Here is a 17,536-nt window from a genome sequence, read left to right as displayed (position 1 = left end):
TTTGGAAGAGGATATATTTGAGGCCAATTGCATTAATTATAAAATTGAATAAAGGTTGGCAAGGAGCGAAAATAGGTTTCAGTGTTCACGAGGAACCCTAAAAGAGAAGCACTAGTGGGATCGCAACCCAACGTCCTATGCATTGACCGACCTTTGCTCTTAAAATTGCCTCCGAGAAGCATTCGATCTGAGATCAGATTGCTTAACAATTAAATCCGCCAAAATTTAAACCCTTGGAGTAAAGAATCTGCGTTCTAACCACAAAGCCAACCCTATGCCCCTTGAAAAAAAGCTGACGAAAGTATTATGGTCTTTAGCACTATTTAGGATAAAAAAAAGAAAAGAAACCCGTCGTTGGTTCTGAACAAAAATTCCAAGGATACCGCAGTAAAACGGGCTAATCATGAAGTTGTTTTAACACATTACCCGTGCTAGGATCGGAATCCCTGTGAAAAATCCCCTTCACTGTCTGCATTGGATCCTAGTCTCATTAAAATTAATATTATGGTGAAAATTATCACATAAAATGCTGTTCCGGATCTACAAACAGAATCAGAGATAGTGCATAGCTCACCATTGCTAGTATAACATTACTCTAAGTTTCACAGCACATTCTCATGGGTAAAAATATTAATCATGCTGTGTTTCCTTACACTCCGATATCTTTAAGATTCTCGCCAGGAGATCAGGAATGACTGATGGATCCTAAGAATGCTTCATTTCTCAAAGCTATCCGCTAACAGAACTATTTTTTTAATGCTACAAAAATGCGTGATAAGTCATCATCAGTGGTCATCAATCCTAGGATTGGTTTGACGCAGCTCTCCACTCAATTCTCCTATTAAGCCAATCTTTTCACACCTACGTATTTCTTCTCTTTCACGTCCTTCTTTACCTGTTCCATATCTTTCATTCGGAGTTTTCCCATCCCGTTCTTCCCATGTTTCATCAGGCCTTCGTTTATCAAGGCCTATCAAGAAGGCCTGTAAAGTTATTCCGCCTACTCATTAAGGTTTTCATAAGGATTCTCGTCTCTCCTACTCTTCTTAGGACTTCCTCATTACTAACTCAGTCGATCCATTTGATCCTCATCATTCTCCTGTAGAATAAAGTGGGAGAGAATAATATGTATGGAGTGCATACCTATTCCTTAATATCTCGCTCCTTGTTTTCGGTGATTCATTAGGCAATGCTTTTAGTGTTGCAGGTGTGGGAACGTTAGTAATATTAGTCAGTTTCCACTTGGGCCGACTGTGTGGATAGCTGCGTCATCCTGCACGCTTAAATTTCATGGATTCCAATTCCGCCCCGGGTTTGAATTCTGCATTAGTCACAGGGCTGAGGCTTTAGGTCAGCCCGTACAGTATAACCCTATTAGACGAAGCACTTATGCCCCTGGCATGATTCCGCCTACGTTCACGACCCTATGTCTGCCTTCTCTATTTGCCCGGATTGGTGCATAGCGTTACAACCGTAGTTACGCTCCTCAATTAGGGGGATTGAGTCTTATCTTGGCCTACGCTCTCATAGGGCTTCGTCATTGCTCTCCTCCCATTATTTTTTCCATCCGGAAAATTTTTAGCACACATTTTAAATGCAGCAGATAGTATTTTATCAAGAGACCGAGCGATAATATGTATGAAAAATCCGAGTCTTCAATGAAATCATGTGTTGAAAATATATAAATTCGCAGCTTAATTCAGAAAGGATTCAAAGTCTTTACTTATAAGTATTCACCTACTTTATTTTCTTTCCGTATGGTTCAACTATCTTAGAGTGAGGTCTACTATTTTTTATCCACCCCTTATATACATCCAAGTGCTTCGAAAGAAAGAGTTTCTTGGGAAATATAATGTCGCTTTACCTGGAAGACAGGATACTTAGGTTGAAAATTATAGCTATGATAAAAACTACGAATGGTAGTTTCCATACTCGAAGAGTAAAACTCAACTACCGACCATTGTTTTGACATTCTATGTTATTTTCATTTGAATTTATATTTTCTCATGGATATATCGAATTTCTACCAAATCAAGCCTGAAACGATTTTATACGCGCGAAATTAATAGTTTTTTTTTCCTTATCACATTGTTATGGTAAAATTTAAACCCCATCAATAATTATTTCAGCTTTCTACTTTCTAGTATTTTCTACTTTTTATGCCCAAGAACTGTATGACGATGATGACGGATCCCTGTTTTGATATGATTCCAAATTTATCTTTCCTCCCAACTGCATATTTCCATGAATATTACAGATTATTTCCTAGTTCGCGGAACAAACAAGCGCATGCCCCATGTGCGAATTGTTTACGCATAACTGGTCATCCCAGTACACGCTGTGCGGTCGGGAACATCCTTCATTACATCGGTTGGTGGAGAGAGCGCAACCCCGCATCATAAATAATAGGGGAGTATTTCGCCTCAAAATGTTTACGACCTCGTTTTATACTCCCGCTGTTTATTCCCCATACGGGGAGATGTTTCCAGGCCCTGGAGCTGGAAAGGCATCCACGGCAGGCGGCCAACGTGTGTGTGTGTGTGCATTAGTACGAAATCGATCGGCGATCTGGACGCCATCAGGGGGCCGACAGATGTACTACGGAAATTCTTTTAAGCCGGGGCTGCGGATTTGCTAGTTAGCGCAAGACTTCGCCCTCCCACTCAAAATCGTACTCTTTCTCTCAGCGGCCGGTCTGTGAGGCTCAGCGCCTCACATAGACCTATTAAAATGGTTATTCCTTGGCCAAACCTTTTCGATAGAGAGTGAATAGTGGTCGGAATTGGAGGTTAATGCTATGAAGTGAGTTTTTTGAGGATACCTTCAATTTTATTTACCTACGTTTTAATATCTCCAATGGATGGGCTAATAATCCTAGTCTTTAAATGGACCGAAATTAATTATACGCCTAATGCTGCATAAAAGAAGGAAATTAAAAGTAGGGAAAAAGAGAGACAATTGTAATTACTTATTAATCTTTTCAACACAAACCTACGCTAACCGGTTACATAGGTGCTTTTGATAATGATACTCTGCTAATCGTACTGACATTTTCTGAATATATCTTTCAATTAGCAACCATATTTCTTGCAATAAATAGTCGAAGCTTGAGGTAGTAATGCCTGTTCCTTGTTCTCGAAGAGACACATATAACAAAACGAGGTTATCAAATATCAGAATACAGTTCTCGCACGTTTAACAACTTATTTCAGGAAAATTTAGCATAAAAAGGCGATTAATATTAAAATAATGTTTAAGAAAAAATATATCTGTAAAAAAATTATGAGGTAGGAGTTCGTAAATGGTTTTCTTTGATTCTACGTCTCACCTTTCGTATTCTGTCTACCTTATGAAATTACTTTAAATTTTATAGGCATGTTTTAGCCTTTTATCTGCGCATGCTTTCATATTTTAGCAACCCAGCAGCATATTACGACCTCTGTTGTTCAGAAATAAGGTTTTCTCACAAAGCCTACTGATCCAAATTCGCAAGGAGAATTCGAGAGGTTGTATAGTTTACAATAGCTTGATAACAATTATATTATTTTAAATTTTCGGCCGCGTTTTCGTAGCTAAATTAATTGATTGTACGCTGGTTTTACACAACCCCGACTAGTGCTTTTTCCTTTCTTACTTTGAAAAAATAACTATGACGTAGAAGAACTCACTTGCAAGAAGACATGGAATTGACATGACAATGATATTCTGAAAAAAAATTCTGCCCTGCTTTTCCCGCATGTTCCTTTTTAGGCCTATTATTCCAAGTAATTAGATTTAGAAATAGATGACTAGTTGCACGCTGAGTTTGCCAAGTGCACGTAGAGATGTGGATGAAGTGGGCTTTATTTCGAATGATATCCGTGAAAGCTTTCCTCATTTCATGACGTTAAGGTGGATTCCAATCTCCGAGAGCAGTCTTTTTTTCCTATTCTCAGAATTGGTTCTTTAAAATGTCACCGTTGTCGGTAGAATTATTCTCTCTCGTATTAGGAAGGTAATTTTGTGACGTCGTCGGCATAATCACGAGGCATCATCATTTTTTTTCTTGTTTCGGGAAGGCAACTTCATTAAGTCACATTAATCTTCAAGGAAGCCGTGGATTATTACGTGGTGCTATTTATTGCGTTTCAAAAACGTCGCGGGGCGCTAAGGAATCCGTACCAACCCAAGAAGCATCCGAAAAAAAACTTCTCATATGCAGACAGCATTGCTCACTCGTCTGCCGTCCTTGGAGGAGGGTAAATAAAAATGGGTTGATGGGATATTTCCTCAAAGAGGGCTCATTTTCTTGACATGCAATTCTCCGCTCACGTCTTTTGTTTGTGAGTGTGTGTGTGTTCCTGCGCAATTTTTTTTTTAATTTCGCACAAAGGGGAAAACCTGCGGGAAGGCTCGTCTCTCTCCTTTTCTGACACAGTTTGCGTGCGGGTTGCTGTTTGCTCAAGGGAGTGCCAGAGTGCCCCAACTCCCTTAACACCAATTGAGAGAGAGGAAAAATGATGCAACGGGATGAACGAAATAAGGGTGGTGCCTTCGTAGTTTCCCCCGTTGTGTAAGTCCATTCGTCTTTCGCATCCTTTTTAATTGCCTCCTTTACAATTTTTGAAGGATTTATGCGAAATAAATATTTTTTTCCTCTCCCGCAGTAAGAGGGCATCAAAAATTTAAAGTGGGGAAATAATTGACGCTTAAAATTTCGGACAGTTGGCGCGACACAACCAAAAATTTCATTTGTTTTCCGAGGGAAGCTAAATCTGGGGAAATGAGTTCTGCCACACTCACGCCTAGCGCATCAAGGCGTAAGGATGGAAAAAATGTATAAAGAGCTTTGAATAATCACACAATTTTGAAGTCTTCACGGTGGAGGAGATGGTTGTGAATTATTCCATGAATTTTGCGTTTCGCATGACAAAGCGAGTACGATGCGGCTCTCGAGGAAGACTGTAGGAGAACGAGGATTTTTGCTTTTCATTTTTTTTTCACGCGTCGATTAACGAGCAGCTTGTGACACCGTGCTGCGCGGGCCTTCGTCTCTCCCCCCTCCCTCCACAGGATTCATTTCGTCATTAGTGAATCTGGCTCCGAACTCGGGGAATCCGGGAGAATAACATTAGTGCCTTGATTTAGCAGCATATCCACAAGGTGATTAGACGATGCATCATTTTTGTAAGGATGGTGATAAATTGAAGTGAGGCTGTTTTTTTTCTACGAGATGTATATGTATCTTGATTTGAAGATTTCTCGATCTCCGGTCAGTGAAAGAATTCTGCTTGACTCTTTCGATTCAGTGACGACGGAAGAGGCATTTGAGCTTCAGAGTTTTTTGATCCTATTGAAGAATTTTCAGCAAAGAATCCATCAACGATTAATTTTAAATTGTAATCATAGGGTGACAACTTGTATGTACCACTTTCATCTGCAAAAAGATCTCTCTGCGGTCCTACAGGCATTACAAATTGATTGTCACCGACTTCTCTTCATCTTGAAGATGATGGCCTTCGAAATGTCGGCGTCAATTAACCGCTGCACTCGGTAGGGAACCCGAAAACTCTTCCCAAAATCAATTCATATGAAAACCTTAGATCCTTCATCGCTTGCATCTGTCTACCTCTTTGTGGTCGATTACTCCTCTTAAAAGTTTATCTCGACAACTAGAGAAAGAGGAATTGAATGATTAAAAATATTTCATTTACTGGGATTGCTAACCTTACAGCTATTCGAAACCATACTTCAAACTTTATTTAAGATGTTTTTTGACGCCATTTCCGTACGTATATGCCCACTTACCGAGTAGAAGTACGACTAAGTTCAAAATCAGGCCTAGTGTCTGATAGTTAAGCTTCTCAAGCCCTCCCCCTTCCCTATAATAATTGAGATGTAGTTTAGATGTTACAAAGATCTCAAAGTTATTCCGGAATACCAGCCGCTTAAATGCAAGACTATTCAACTATCTCCATAATTGCAAAAACACTACCCTGAAAGTTTAAAAAAATACCCCCATGTCGATGCTGGGGTTGAAAACATTTGGGTGATATAATTCACACTTTTCTGAGAGTAAATTGAGTTATTCATTCGATCCAATCCCAGATATATTTTTCAACGGAAGCTCTTCCAAACAAACCTGTGCTATTGGATGTTTGTCCAGCCCTTCTCCTCCTAATTTTTCCTTTATCCACCGAGGCCGATGTCCCTCTTCGAGATATCAATGGAGCTCAACCCCTTTCCGAATTTTATACGGGAGAGAAGGAGAGTGGCGCGCGTCTCGTGAAAACAGTACGGCGCGCCGTGCCGCCTGACGCCACCTGCTCCGGTCGGATTGGAGCGAAAATATTTGTCGTCAGTCCTCTCCTGCACTTCTCGGTGTTTTCTCTGCTCACCATTTCGGGGGGAGGGACGAGGTTGTTTTTCCGCGTTTTTTTCGGTAGGTGGCCAGGGTTTCATTGTTTTTTTTTACTTTTCGATTGGATCCGTACGAATTCTCCGGCGGAATTGTCAACGTCCCTTCCCTCCTCCCTTTGGTGCCAAAATGTTTTCCGTTGCCTGAAAATCCGACGTTCGGATAGTTCTCGAGTGGATGTCCGAACAGTGCACTGCATTCGTGAATTCTAACAGGCTGGGTTTTAATCACTTGCCACTTGAAAGATTCAGGAGCTGAATTTATCTGCGCGAACATCGCTAACGGTTTGATTTTTATGACCTCTTCCTCAGCCACCTTTGCAGAGTAAGTTTGTGCGTTCTCCACTATGATTTATAACGATACGGATGACCATTAATTCAACCAAAATACAGAGCTGATAATTTGTTCGCGGTAATAAAGTTTCTTCCCGCAAAATACATGAATTTTCATGAGAAAAAATTCTCCTATACAGGGAATCCAACCATGGACCTTTGGCTTTCCGTGACTCTGCGCACACAACTACGCTATCCAGGTCCCTGAATTCCAAATGCAATTGTACCGAGGCTCATGGTACTAGATGTTTTTTTTCCCGAGAGCTGAACGCTCTTATCCACTTGGATTTTCAGCCTCAACATTGCTTATTGACATGAATTTGGGTGCCATAAAATGTACTCAGTTATTTGCTATTTTTATCATGAAAAACTCTCGAGATGTGTGTACGGAGATGAGGATGAGAGGATGAAGTCGACCGACGGGAGGAGGAACAAAGTAGTGCTTGACATGGTGGACGAAGATATGATTAGCATCTACATTAGATAAAGAGGGAAAGAAGGTTTGGATGGAGCGAGTACAAAGTATGGTGGGGCGTTAAAGAATGTGTCAGCGGGAAGAATGTTGAATGCGCGGGAAAGTAGGAAGAAGAGAATAGGATGCATGATGAACCAATGCCGACTGGGAGTAAGCATTATTGCGAAATAAAAAGGGAAATCCAACTTGGGAGGAATACTGCCCGGAGTAATGAGTAAAATATTCCACATAAACAGACCTTAACGGGTACCAGCAATTTAAAAATAAATATATCATTCAATCTTATCAATAGAATATTTTTGAATGCCGACTCTTCCTTTAAATTGAATTTTTCTCCTCATCGATTCGTTTTACTGGTAAAATATTTTTTAATATGTATTTCGGTATTTTATATGACCAAATATTTAATCAAATTTTGTCTTTTTCAGGTACTTGAACTCCTTGCTAACCAAGAGAAGATCGTGGAACTATAACACTGCATGAAAAACCTCTCCAAAAATTAGAAGGTAAAATATTTTTAACTTCTCGTAGGCAGTGCTGAGATTAATATTGGCCCTAGCCATCGATAAATCCATACTTCTTTTGTGAATATATCCTGATGAACTGCGAATCAACTGAAATTTATTTTCCCAATTCATTACTTGCTCATGGGATACATACGCTTTGATATTTTACCAATTTTGTTCAAAATATTCTAAACATAAACATGTCTTTATACCTTCCCTTAATCATATATTATGTTTTAATTTTTTAGTTAGAGAATCGTCTTTGCTAATCGGTTACACAATCATATTAAATTACATCAATTCACTTTTCCCTTGCCGTAATAATTTCTCAAAAACTATAGTGAATATTGGTTCATGAAGAAAAAACCCATGAGTGCGAACAAGCATGGAGGTTCTTTATAGTTGTATTACAGTAGTCCTTGCTCCTATTTGTGAATTATTTTTTCTTTAGTCCTTCGGGTAATTTGTCAACAATTGGCTATTAATTGTCGCCATTACTGGAACGCAACTCTCTGGAACGTTAATCGAAGCAAAAGCTACTCCCGACGCACAGCGTAAACGTAAGCGTTTCCTCCTGGGAATTCAAATCCGTGCCCCAAATAGACTTCCAAACTGTGGGCGGCTGTCTCTAAGTCCGCATTGTGCAAGGCTTCCCGTTTGCCCTAAAGCCGGTGCTACACTGATTGTTCGCATCCCTGCTTGGTGCATCCTTGTGGTAAACCTAGCGCATGGGTAACCGTTCCTCCAAGCAAACCTAGCGTTAACATCAATGAACATAGTTCCCACAGGTGAGGTTCTGTCTCCGGCATTAATTCCTATAAATATGTTTCAAAACTAAAATAATTGCGTGGAAACTTGAAGTTTTTTTGCATCTACATGATATTTAAATAGCTGGCCAGTATACTCATGCTTTTTTGCACGTTTTCGACGAGGGGTAGAAGGAAATTCGTTTTTCCCCCGAATCATAAGGGACTTAAATAAATGCCATTCGTAATTTCCTTGGAACGCTTCCTTTATATTTGTAAACGGCTGGTGTCCTAAAACGCCCTGCCACACGCCTTTTAGGCGACTTGCGGGGTAATTTGTGAATGTAGATGAAAATGTGACGACATTTTTTGATGGAATACTCTCTGATGAATAGCCAAGGATACATTTTTCTTCCAGGAAGAACTTCTTCGTCTATATTATTAACATTTTTCAATATTGCATACGCTAAACGCTAATTCGAAAAGATTTGCTTAAGGAACGGAGTTATCAAGAGAAGTATGAGCATATTTCATTCATGATATTTTAGCCTTGCGCGTTGCGCAGATAAGGCCATTTTCGTGATGACAGTCTAAATATTAAAAGCAGGCTGGTATTATTTCATCGCGACGAATGAAAGGGTCTCATCTCCACACAGAATTTAAAAATTGACATGCCCTTGGCTCCTCATTTTCGGACTTAACGCGCGTAAAAATTCATTAAAATATGCCACACAAAATCCATCCACAACCCTGAGTTCACGCTCCGTGTGATTAGAAGAGGGACTCCCTGGAGCGGGAAATATCATACTTTTCCCATCGCTATAGGCTTCGCCGCAATGAAGGAAAGGTACGGCCGATTCCATGGCAGTAAGCGCGCTGAGCGAAACCCGGTTGGAATCGCTCGGGGGACGAAATTCCCTTGTGTGAAGCCGGCTTAAGTCCAGCCCCGTGGTGGTTGCGGCCGGCAGCCGTAGAGCGAGGTAGCCGCAAGGAGCAGTCCCATCCGCCCTGTCAGACGCACACGAATGATTGAAGTCGCGTCCTCCCGGGGTAAGAGCTTAAGCCCCTCGGAGGAGCAGGAGGCGATCAAAGACTTGGACGGCTTCGCCTCGGCAGATTCATTTCTATTCAAAGTCTCTGCTGCTCAAATTCTATCCTTCATGCGGAGGATTAGATTTCGTGTGGCTCATGCCTCGTTGGGTGCCACATGCTCTTGATAGGTACCACATTCCACGTATTTCATCGGAAATTTAGGTTGAATCGTAAATTAGTAGTCATTTTTTGCGCATTTCTTGCCGAAAACTGTACGTATGTGAGTCATATTAAGGTGTAAAATAGTGATGCGGGCAAATTGTCTTTTTCACACATACATTGGTCGCCAAGAGTTTCGTTAACTTTGGATGATTAAATTTAAATGACTCCAGTTTTTTTAGATAAGCCGTGTAAAAAGCTTTTTCTTTGCAGAATTGTGCATTTTATGAACGTCGAGAGAAAAAGAAAAAATATGAATCATTGAAAGTATATAGCAAAGAAATTTCCCCATTACAGTCAGGCTAGAGACTTAGGTTATATCGAGTGCAAAATGCAGAAATTTACAGCACTTATCTTTAACTCGCCGAAACGTTTGAAAAAAGAGCCCGGGACATTCATGGACGCCGTGAAAAATTTAGCAATAAAGGAAAGGAAGGATTTTGGAATGAATCCCATTATTTAGCGACTCATGGCGTAAATGTATTTTGGAAAAAAATCTGAAAGTAAATATCAAAGGAATTTTCCCCTAACAGCTAATCTAGAAATGTAGGTTATATCTAACATTTAAATTAACAGGATATTATCGCGCGTTTGAAGAGAAAAATAGAGCTGGGGAATTTTTCGTTTGTCAAAAATAAAATAATAAGAGGAAGGAAACCGTCAAAATGCAAAGAAGAGTTTTCATTTTTCCGGTTGTCCTCACATGATACCTGGGCTCTCATGCTTCAAATGTAATCACCGAAAAAAAAGGGGAATAGACACGTCCCAGAAAATGACAGAAATGTCTCCGGCTCGATATGCTTAGGTACTCTTCGGGCTTTTAATCAAGCTAATTTTTTCTGGTGAGAGACTACCCGCAATGGAAATTGACGTTGATTAAATTTTATTCTTTGAATGTACTCCTTCCCACAGTGATGAATCCGAAGCTGAAAATTGCTCGAATTTGAAACAAAAATATGAAATTCGAAGGTTTATTTCACCATAGTAGTATCAATTCTTCTCAATTCTTTCAATTCAATAGCTCAATAACATTCTTCGTCATGCTATACATATTTTACTGTCCCCCTCAAGGCGAGAGCACGATTCTTTCTCGAGTGCTTTATATTATTGCATGTCAGTTTTGTGCTCTGGTCACCCAAACTGTCCGCGTACCAAACCCAATGAAAAGAGAACATTTATAACAAGTAAAAGAGGGAAATTAAAGAAAATCGAGCCAGTATTTTCTCTCTTTGGTGAACCGTGAAAGAATAAATATCAGACAAAAGAGAGCGTTACTAATATCAGCTATCTCACCACAGGATTCATTCATAATTTTGACCCAAAAAAGGACCGTTACGTGTACTCCTCATTCTCCTTTCCCCTTCACGGAGGACCAAGCTGAATGGAGAACCACTCACCCCCTGCCAATAATTTTGACACAACCCACCCCCCTACCGGAGAAGAGATGGACCCACCCTATCCTCCACAAATTGAAAAAAAATATAAAAAATTGGTAAGAGTGAGGAAAGAGGAAGGAGGGATGGGACTGAAAACAAGGTTTCGTTCCGCATCGTCCGAATCCTCCGGCGTGTCCCCTTCTAGCTCGACCGCCACCACCACCACGGCGTAATGCATGCGCCCACAATTCCCTGTGAAATCAATTCGTCGCGAAACCCTTTTATTGGTAAGCTTGTGAGAGGCTGCGTGTGTGCGTGTACCAGGGTTTTTTGGAGAGCCGGATCGGATTCGGGTAGGGGGGTTGCCCGGACGACTGGGGTTGGCATGGGGGAATATTTCACGGGGGTTGTGAGAGAGAGAGAGAGAAAAAAAAGGGAGTGGAGAAAAGGGTGTTCATCTCACACGGACGTATCACGATTCCACTGCGGTCGACGCCTCAGGAGTTCGGAGTTGGCTGCGTGAGGGAAAGGTATAAGGGGGTGTATAGAGAGAAAGAGGGGTTGGATAAGGGCGGGTGTGAGGGGGAGAGAGAGAAACAAGGTTTTTAAAGCACGGAAAGGCCTTCTACTCCCCACGGCAGGGCAGCATCGCCCCGGGCAGGGAGGATGAGCAGGAATTGTTGATGGGGTTGGGCTGAGAAGGCGTGAAAGAGAGGAGTTGGAGGTGTAATGGTGATTGAGAGAAAGCATTGCCTCAAGGAGGCGAAGAACATGTAAAAGAGTTGGATAAAAAATCATTATGGCGGTGAATTCTTCTCGGGTTTCCATCCGGGTGAGCTCCATCTCCATCGCTGCCGACGTTTCGATAGAATCCTTTTCTATCGTCATCAGGGCCGATCATCGGCCGATCATCGTCATCGGCCCTGATGACGATAGAAAAGGATTCTATCGAAACGTCGGCAGCGATGGAGATGGAGCTCACCCGGATGGAAACCCGAGAAGAATTCACCGCCATCATACGCCGGGAAAAAGTGAAATCTTACAAAAAATCATTATATTTTTCTAGCAATAACACTATCTTTTCATAAATTATACCTTAATTTTGATTGACTGCGGAAATATTTGGAGCTGTAGAAATCAAGAATCAAAACGTCACGGCATAGTTAAGAATTCAATTTAAGCTGCAACCCAGGAAAAATCTTTTCAAGAAAATTTCATAAATGAATTACGATTCCATAAGTTAGTAATTCCACGAATCCTGTGATTAATGTTCACTCTAACCCGTATTATTTCCACAAAGTAAAGCCATAATTCTGAGAATCTTCAGATAGTTCGCAAAAACTTAGACTTTTTTTAGTAAAAAGTGACGATCGTGTATTAAAAACTTTACCGTGGTACTAGACTGCAACTAGGCCGATAAATAATCCTAGATTTTTCGATGGATAATTGGATTAAGGACACTTATAGCCACAAAAACAGAGAATGGGTGAAAATCACGAAATAATACAAATATGATAAATTTAATATAATTGCTTCTCAGGAGGCACTGTAACTAATCTTGCGACGCAATATAATTCACCTCGTATTCAGGAAATTTTATTCATTCCGATCGCGGTTCAATAGAATAACAAGCATAATAAAGCATTTCACGGCTGATTTCGTCAGCTCTATAGAGAGGCGAATAATAAAAAAATACCCGAGGCCAATATCAATAAATTGCACTGCAGGAAAGTGCGATCTCCTATAAGGTGTATAAATTTGCACCAGGTTATTCCAATTTTTTTCATTTCTTCTAAATAAGTACTATCCTCATACTCAAGTTTTTGTAGAAATTTTTGACAAAAATTATTCAGAATCTCTTATGCATCCTTTAAATATACAGAAAATTACGGTTTGAGTCGTTGATTACATGGTTGGAGTGTATTGGCTGTGAAGTTACATCAAGACAGACAAAAATTGGATCAGTTGACTTGTGTGGTCTCTTTGGATCATTAAATAATTAGCAATACCAATACAACAGACAGAATTATGCCGGGGAAATCAAATGATGAGGACCAAAAGATAAACTGAATGTTACATTACACTTTATTTAGAATCATTTTTTAATTATATTCAAATTTGGCCTAAAATTGTATTTTAGTCAACCCAATAACTAGTATGCAAAATGGATGCCCCCATTTGATAAATATTTTGCTTGAATCGCCCCCCACTCTTCGTTCCGCTACCATACCCAACCCCACCCACCTGAAAAGCCCTGCGCACTTCTCTCTTCTTTACCTCTCAGGATCCCTGAAAAGAAGCGACCAGCTGGGATCGCGAGAATTCGCGTTGCGTTTTCCGAACAAATGCCTGTCGAATTATGGTTTTTGAGGTATTCTAACAGTTAATGGACATATTTTAAAGTAACACGGAGAACATCATGCTGGAACTACACACAACACTACATTACCATGTCCGGCAGAAACGAATAAAGGAAGATATTCTGACGAACGGATAGGCATGATAATTCGTTTTTCCCCCTCACGATAAAGGATTTGATGAATGCTCGGCGTAATTTCGTTAGAGCATTTCCTTTTTTCATGCGTAAACAGCTGGTGTCACAGCATCTCCTGCTACATGCCTATAGCGGTGTCTTGTGGGGTAGTATGTGGATGTAGATGTTAAGGTAGGATACTAAAAAATATACTGATTAAGGTAGGCTCACATGGAGCGTTCTGTGTCTTAGCTCAGTCTACACCTTTCCTACTAGGAAATTAATTGGAAAAAACTTTTATACTCACGGACGTTGAAATATCCAATATAAATTGCTGTACTCGAGCAGATAACACGACTCACCCGCAATCACGAATACCAATACGGGGCGGGCATGCGCGGAAACAAAATAAAATCTCTCCTCCCGACACGAGTCTTACGGGGCGAGAAGGCATGGGATGGGATGGGGAGAAAGAGGACTCCATTCTAAGTCCACGGGGATGATGGCGGGAGGAGGGGGGAGGGAAGAGGGTAAGGTGATCAAGAGTCCCTTTTAAAGGAGGGCAAATTGTTGGGTTTTGCAGAAGGGGATCCCTTTCACCGAAGCCGCCGCCGCTGACTCGTCTTCCGACCCACCCTCACTCGTTACACCCTGAAGCAGGGGGATGAGAGTGGAGGGGGGGTAGTAGGGTTAAAGTGGGAGGGGAGGAAGGGTTTTTGGTTCGGTTCGTTGATTGGAGAGGAAGGGAGCAGCGAAGGGGAGGAGGGGTATCGAGGAGGAGTGGGGGAGGGAATTGGCTGCTGTGGAGTTCGCGTGGGTGGGTTCCTAAAGAGGGTGCCAGGGTCGGGAAAGGGTTCAGGGGGGGTAGGATCACCGTGAGTGAGGGGGCGTGCGGGGTGGTTACGGGGAAGAATACTCTCTCTTCGACGGCTTTTTGAGCAATAAATACACGTATCAAAACTCGATCCGTCCGTTAAGCGGAGAGCAGAGGTGTTCTTTCTCTCTTTTTTTTAAGCCCACCCAACCAACCAACGAACTCCTCGATTCTTTTCCACCCCGTGTTTATATCCGACACTCCGTTCGCCACCGCACATTCTTTACCTCTCACGCCCACTGCTCTCATGTGTATGCGGACTTCGCCCTCTCCTATCCCATCCCTACCGCTGCCCGCATCACACCCTCTGCCATAGATCTCCTCCTCACAGCCTACCCACCCTTCTATATTCTTACCTTCTTTCATGTTGTACCAATACGCCACAACTACGCCCAATTGATTCTCAAGTTCAATCATTCATATATTGCAGTACTAATTGTAAGACTAATATACCTACTGATACCCTCCATTTATATTTTTACCAAGTTCTTTCACATGATATTTTATTTGTTAGCCCCCACTGTATAATTGGAAACTGTGGATTTTGGATGTATTGGTGGATGTACTTCTGCCAATGAAGCTCCTTGTTTTGGATGCGTCCCGCCTAAGTGTTATTGCTGTACAAATTCATTGTTCTACAATTTAAATGGTTAGTATCGAGGCATGTATGATATGAATCACATCAAGTACTTACACAATAATCGTTGACATATATGCATTACAAAAGGTCTCTCATAGTTCATGGCTATCTAGGATCAATTTTCGTTATTATTTTGTTTAATTTCAAACTTGGAGATCTTATGTTGTTCATCGATTGGCCACCAACATCTGATAAAGATCTATAATCTACAAATAATCTAACGTCAGAGGCCGTTATATTTTAAAATATACTCTGTGTAAATGATGATCGAATTGCAGGCTCGTGACTCCATCGTATTTCGACTACAATGAATTCAAAGAACTATCTATCCATTGAGACGGGAAGTTTTGAACAAAATAATTAATAATGATATCGATGAATCACTTAATTGGAAAAATCCATCCGGTGCCACTGCCCCTTTACCTCGCAACTAACACACCACATATCCCAGCCATACCATGAACCCTACCTCGCCTCAGCTCTACCCCCTTCACATGGCATGCTGTCTCCCACCCCGTGCCATACGCCCACCCTTGTCAGTCCCTATCTCCACACTCGCATAATCCTCATCCTACATTCTCCCCTTCCCTTAGCCACGCCGATCCCCACCCCCTCCTCCATGTGCGTCATTATAATAAATGCCGGGATGTAAAAAAGGAAAAATATTCCAATTTGTTCATTCAATCGCGATAGAACCTCATTATAAGGGAATTAAGGGTCGGTGTCGCTCGATTTTTTCTCCGTGTGCGTGGCCAGTGGTTGTGTTTGAGTGCGTCCCAGTGACGTTTTTTGTGCTCTTGTGGTACATATGTGCGGGGAGGACCGTATGAGGGTGAGTACGTGGGAATCCTTACTTGACCTTTTATGTGAGTGGGGCGGAGGATAGAGCCGAGGATGAAGGGATAGGGTTAAGGGAGCGGAGAGGATTGTCGGGGTGTCTACTGTATTCGAGATTTCGAATTACACGTGCCTTTTACAGGTATTTCAGGTCAAAGTGAACGTGTTACAGATTTTCACTTAAAGTCTTCAGTCACCAATGCACATATTCACCATTAGTCCAGCCCATTCCTTTATCATACAAATGATGTTTTTCAATGAGATCTACGGCTTTTATATTTCTCATTCCCTATTTAAGATTCCCAGTTTTAATACCCTTGGAGATTTTGCTACGTTCTGCACATGCGGAGAAGATCAGGCTGTAAAATAATCTGGAAATCAATTGGATGATTCCTATTTTGAATAGGACTGGAAATAAGTCTTTGGACACGCTTGATTGTGACGGCATCGTCTGGCGTAAACAATTGAAAGGAAACTATGAGAGGTTGATGACTAATAATCGATTTGAACGCTAGGGTAAAATTTAACATTCGGTTAAACAAAATTTCAAAGATTTGAAAATGTGGCAGCATAATTTCAGTGTAGAGCAGAATGAAAGTAGATCGTAAAATTGTAGATCGTCCGGTAATATTCCTGCTAAAACTTTCCGGATTATTTAAAATATTACCTGACTTTTAAATTTCATGGGAACTTTCATGACTTTTCCAAGATTTCATTGTCAGCGAGCACCTTTACTCAATCGTGGAATTGAAATTGGAAACATTCATTCAAACCCACACTATTTTTGTGCTGTACCACTAAAACAGCAGACTAAATAGCTAACCCATATTATACAATTCTTCAATTTGACCTCCTATCGCTGTTTAACATATCATGGTGGACAAACAGCCGCTAAAATTCCCGGTCTTCTCTTGTGAAAATGAAAACCATGATCTCATTGCCATCGTCGGTGGCGGCGAGGTAAAGTATAAGCCTCCTAAACCGAAGGTACTTAGTTGTTTGTTAAATACCCTACCTAATAAGGTTGTAGAAAGGAATTAAATTCGCTATTTTCGGGGCGTTGAAGATAGAAAAAATAAACCTCCTCACGCTCCTAACCTCTTCATTTCCACGGCCTAAATTGTTTGTCATACCCTAATCCTCAGGCTAAGTGTAGCAAAGGGTAGCATTTGGTTTCTGAAAATACTACCAAGGTAAAAAATTAGTCCCTGTACTCCACAATCCTCCCTCGATCTTGACTTAAGGAGGAAGGACTGCTAGGTTGAACTAGCCAATGGTGGTGCTTGAATTGAAGAGCTGACTTTTTTTTATCTCGAGGCGAAATTTCACTCCTTTTCAATTTAGAATAACTTTTAGATGCATAACATTTTCAATACAAATATTTTATGCAACTACTTTTTTTCCATTGTAAAGGGGGTATTTCCCCGAAGTCACGTGCTATCAAAGTTTCCCTCAGCTTTCGGCCACTACCCAGCCACGCTGAACATTCTCTGTTTATACTCACTCAAATCCCACGACCACACAACCTCCCCCTTCAAGCTCGTGCTATAGTACACCTACCACCCAACGCATACACCCCCTGCCATAATCCGCACCCTGCCGTGCGGCCCCTCCCACTTCGCCATTACC

The 17,536-nt window shown here is 41.2% G+C and overlaps 1 protein-coding gene across 2 annotated transcripts in view; it reads left to right on the top strand.

The window, feature by feature from the left end:
* The window catches only part of LOC124166762, a 372,777-nt gene that overhangs the window by 106,371 nt on the left and 248,870 nt on the right, over positions 1-17,536 (top strand). The window contains exon 2 of one of the 2 annotated variants that reach the window (XM_046544451.1): positions 7,633-7,710. The exons of the other annotated variant lie outside the window; for it this stretch is intronic. The gene's annotated coding sequence lies outside the window, so the exon portion shown is untranslated. The remainder of the gene's footprint in view (positions 1-7,632; positions 7,711-17,536) is intronic. 2 annotated transcript variants of the gene reach the window in all.

Source organism: Ischnura elegans, chromosome 1 (genome assembly GCF_921293095.1).
Source record: "Ischnura elegans chromosome 1, ioIscEleg1.1, whole genome shotgun sequence".
NCBI lineage: Eukaryota > Metazoa > Arthropoda > Insecta > Odonata > Coenagrionidae > Ischnura > Ischnura elegans.
The sequence above is the reverse complement of the archived record's forward strand: the minus strand, read 5'-3'. Positions and strand labels throughout refer to the sequence as shown.